The sequence below is a fragment of the Etheostoma spectabile genome, chromosome 19 (assembly GCF_008692095.1).
Source record: "Etheostoma spectabile isolate EspeVRDwgs_2016 chromosome 19, UIUC_Espe_1.0, whole genome shotgun sequence".
NCBI lineage: Eukaryota > Metazoa > Chordata > Actinopteri > Perciformes > Percidae > Etheostoma > Etheostoma spectabile.
In genome coordinates this window covers 2497167-2502142 of record NC_045751.1, presented here as the reverse complement: position 1 = coordinate 2502142, position 4976 = coordinate 2497167, and the positions used below count along the sequence as shown (strand labels likewise).

The 4976-nt window shown below is 39.7% G+C and overlaps 1 long non-coding RNA gene across 1 annotated transcript in view; it reads left to right on the top strand.

Moving 5' to 3' along the window:
- The window catches only part of LOC116707423 (uncharacterized), a 6900-nt gene extending 5662 nt beyond the window's left edge, over positions 1-1238 (top strand). The window contains exons 2-3 of the long non-coding RNA XR_004336513.1: positions 122-127; positions 1155-1238. This is a non-coding gene — a long non-coding RNA (uncharacterized LOC116707423). The remainder of the gene's footprint in view (positions 1-121; positions 128-1154) is intronic.
- The last annotated feature ends 3738 nt before the right edge of the window (positions 1239-4976 follow it).

The following is a 4976-nucleotide window of genomic DNA, read 5'->3' as shown; positions in this document are numbered from 1 at the left end:
GGGGATCTCCCTGCTTATCTGCTGATCAGCACTTTGGATTATCCCTCTTCTGGTGATTGATATTAACTAAGGAGCTGCAGAGGTGGGAGGTTCACTGTAATTGTAAGCAAATTATTTTGAGAGGAAAGTTACTCCCTTCTCGGATGCATTTCAATGAGAAAGCTGAGAGCTCCACCTAATCCATCAGTGCTGCAAGCCAAATCGCTCAGGTTTGGGTTGTCAGGTTTTTGGCTATCAAAGATACCCTTCTCAAAATAACTGATATCCTATTTCTAGGGAAGGGAAAGCAGAAAATAGTGCTCCGCTGTCCAACTGATAATGCGTTTTTGCTACTTAACTAAACCATTAACCTAAAATTATTACACAAATTTAAGTTCATAAGGTCTACTCAAAATCCCTAAGGGAATCATACAGAAAGTCAGTATATAACAAGGCCTGGGGTCAAGGTTTTCACCATGAAACCACCAGCACCACCTGCTGTAATTGGTTGTAATTTGATCTTCATAATGGAGGGACAACAAACCTCCTTTTGGGTGAATCTAGATGAGACTTTCCCCACATTTCTTTAAAGCTCCATTGTGTAACTTTTTGAATTGATTCTTAGCAAAAACGTCTGTACTTTCACAAATAAGTGCTCATTCATGTAATATTACTTCCACCAACTAATTAAAGTATTCTCGTACGCGTAGAATCTGCCATTCAGAATTATTCAGAATACATTAGGAGCGAGTCACTTCTTTGTATTCTCAATGTATTCGGCCAATGTATTCGGCCATGTTGCGCCGCCATCGTTATAACACGTTAGCCAAAGAGGGACATACCTCCGCGCTTTTCCACTCAGTGGCAGCGTGACGAACGCCAGGGAGGGGGAGATGGTTACTCAGCGACTGCCGGTTGCAGCTGGAGCATCACGGCCATTCTCTAGGACATGTAACGGAGTCGCCACGGAAGTTAAAAGGATAATTTAAACCAAGAGCAAAGTTATGTTGGAATGCTTCTATGCTTCTGGAGCTTCTATGCAGAAAGGATTTTAAAAGGGACCTCTAAAAAGGTACTTCGGCCTGATTGTGTAAATTCAAAGTTTTATAGCTGCTTGGCTAGCGTGGTTGTACATAACGCTAGAACGACGTCTAGGACACTTTTCCTCACGTCAGTGATGAAACAGGATTGTCTACCTTGTAACATAAACGTAATCATGTGTGTCGTGATTTCCCTGGCTGACCAATCACGTCACGTGCAGTTGTAACACAGACGAGCTACAGCTAGCGTGTAACCATGGAGATACTAGGGATATCATTTATGTTTCATTGACATTGTTCATACTGCTCAGAGAAATATGAAACACACAAGCCCCTGTTGCTTCTCTGTTATGCTGTAAACATCGCCTTACACTTTTAATCTCGTACAATATACAGAATAACGATAGCAATGATACTTTACTAACATTAGCTTGTTTGGGAACTCGATAGCTGATGTTAGCAATGAAATGGAACCAAAATAATGGAAAACTTATTACACTGGAAAGAACTCTCACGGACAAAGTCGTCTTTAATTTCGAGTCCGGCCATCGTAGGAGTTAGATCGGGCTCGGAATGGTGGGGGATAGAAAGTGATGTTCAGTTGGTTCCATCCATCCATCCATCTTCATCCGCTTATCCGGTATCGGGTCGCCGGGGCAGTTTGGGGTCCCTTACTGGAGCTGCTGCCCCGCGACCCGATGTTCAGTTGGTTGTTATATACAATTTCACCACTAGATGGGAGATATTCTTACACAGTGTAGCTTTAAAGGGCACACTTTGGTTTAATTAAAAGCTCAAACTAGGATACACGTAGTCAAAGAAGGCAGTTTGAAGGTCCTGGAAAACAGGACAACTTGGGTGAAATTCTTTAAAAAAAAAAACACATTTTACACTTCATTCTGATTAAAACAACCAAATAAAGTATTGTTTTTTCTGTGACATAAAAACCTTGCCCACTACAAATGTATTTGTGCTTTGGGTTCCTGTTTTCTGCTACATTACCAGATGCTGACCTTGCTCTAATTTGATGTACGAAAACACTGGGACAAGAAGGGCAAAAGTCAATAAATATAATGGAAAGCCCCTGAGAGATCTTGGAGACCATTAATAATGGGTAAAATTTGCCCACTGGCTACTCTATTCCATGATGTTTGACAGATTGGTTTCCCATGATGAAGGAAATGAAACAGCAGCAGTATGAACAGCAATGTTTTGCAGCTAAGACTAACAAGTTTGGTTGTTAGCTCGCTGATTCTATATGTATGACAGCTTCAACTTATTTCAGCGTCGTTAATTCTAAAATATCTATTTCTACAACATCTGCCTCACTGCTGAACAATATAAGAAATGCAACACTTTGTTTTTGCCCCCATTTTTCATGAGCTGTTCTCAAGGATCTAAGACTTTTTTCTACACAAAAGGCTTATTTCTTTCAAATATTGTTCACAAATCTGTCTATATTTTTTTAATTTATTTTTTTACCGCAAGTGATTTTCGGACCCCCAACCTGATCCCCTCAATACAGTAAAAGAGTGGCCATTTATTGGCCTAAGGCACACCTTGATGTGTCACACCTGCGAGGGGGATGGATTATCTCGGCAAAGAAGAAGTGCTCACTAACACAGAATTTAGACAGATTTGTGAAATATATTTGAGAGAAATAAGCCTTTTGTGTAGGTAAAAAAAGTCAGATCTTTGAGTTCAGCTCATAGAAAATGGGGGCAAAAACACAAGTGTTGCGTTTATAATTTTGTTCAGCGTAGATGCATGCAATTAAAGACGGCATGTTGTCAGTTCCCAGACAGTGCTTTTCACAGAAACACCCAAGACTGTATATACTATAAAAAGGGACAAGAGAAAGCAAAGACAGAGAACTTTTGCAAAGGTTAGCTTAACACCTTTAACACACTATATAAAAGCCCCGAAAAGTGAGAACCCACCCTCGCCTAACGTTTCTACAAAACCCAGGAAATAAAAAGCAGGTGTGTCAGCAAGAAAAGGACCAAATCCGTAGAGTCCAGGTTGGAGCGATGGAGAGGAGGGGGCAGATGCTAAGAAAAGAGATGGCGGTGGAAGCGGTTAATGAATGGCTATTGGAAACTCTGGGCGGACGTTGCATTGAAATGCATACTCGTCCGTGATTAATGACTACTAGGCTGCTGTAATGGGTACCACTGGGACCTCAGACACTGGCACCTTTTTCTAAAAAAAAAAAAAAAAGAAAAAAAAAAAGATGAAGTCCCCATTATATTGCTTCTTCAAGGCAAAAAAAAAAAAAAAAGTCCCAATGTGCTACAGGGAGCTACAGTGATATCATAATGTAGCTTTTCTTCATACAGCAAAAGTGCTTTGTCAATTCAACTGAAAAAACTAATCACATGAAACACCTGAAGTTTTCATTATTCAGCAAATCTGAGTTGCTGCAAGTGCAGACAATTGCTTTCTTCCCTACCGTTTGCTGATGAAGAATGTCATTACTAATGTTTTTGTAATTATTAGTAATGTAGTAGTTATGAAAATAGCATTTAAAATCCAACCTTTTTGGATTCATATATTTCTGGGGACTAAAAGTGATTTTGTGTAAAGTTTTCATGAACAGCGTGCATGAACTTGCACACAATGCAACCTTTCACCAACTCTAAAAAGGGTCTTTCCTAAGAATAGAGTTTCACACACACACACACACACACACACACACACACACACACACACACACACACACACACACACGGAAACTAACCCTTGTATGTGCATGACCGCAATGCATACACTGGCCGATAAATTATTCATATGTCTTTTGTACTACACATTACCTAATCCTCAGAGTAAGGAACAGAGTGCATCTCGGGTTCCTGTTACAATCCATTTGACTTTAAAACAACTTTGGCGCGTGTGTGTGTGTGTGTGTGTGTGTCTGTGTGTGTGTGTGTGTGTGTGTGTGTGAAAGTGTGTGTGCATGCGTGTGTGTGTGTGTGGGAGAGAGACACACTGCTAGGGCCAGAGCGTAACATCATATGTTGGCTGCTTTATCTAAATAAACATTCATCATTGCACTTTCAGAAAGCCTTTTTGCCAAATACATATATTTAAGAAATTAATCTTACTGTGTTCCACATGCAGTCAGGCACAGCCATTCAGAAATGAATTAATCACACCAACACAAATTGCCTTGTTCGCATTTTTCAAGGTTATATTGAACCAAGGTTGGTTAAGGAGGGGATATTCGTTATTAGCAACAAATACACACAAGCTGTTCTTTTGGTTTGGTTTGTTTGACTGCTCGAGCTTAAGGTGAATGTTTACATCGGTAAGACAGTCCGTACCGATTACATTTAAAGTCAATTTGTATTATCTCCATGCTAAACGTTACGGACTATGAAATGGTCTGTGTCTTACAGTATGATGATTCACTTAAAAAAAAAAAAAGTTTAACGTCAAATTGTAGTTGTCAGTAAAGTACATTTTACAATTTATGTACAAGTTAAGGCAGCGTTGCAAGCAGGGACATTGTCAGTCTGGGAAAGGAACACATAAAATGTACTCTAGATAACATCTACACAATGTACGTGAAAATGCAGTATGTTAAAGATTTGATGTGTGAATATGTGACAATACTCTAAGCTGTACAGGCTTCTCATTGTGTTCATCTGAGAAGGTTTCTGTTTTTTGTGATCAATTATTTTTTTATATTCAGAAAACATAGTATAAGAAACATAATATTTGCAGTTACAAACACAGTTACAAACACACTGGGACATAGGAACCACCAGGGCCACAACGGGAAAAACAGGAGGGAGACAAAACAACATTCCGAAACAGACAGACACAAGACAAGGGACCAATCATACACGCAGACAAAAGAAAGGGATACTGCACTGACAGGTTTCTTAAAAGGTCCCTTGACATGGTGCTCTTTGGATGCTTTAACATAGACCTTAGTGGTCCCCTAATACTGTA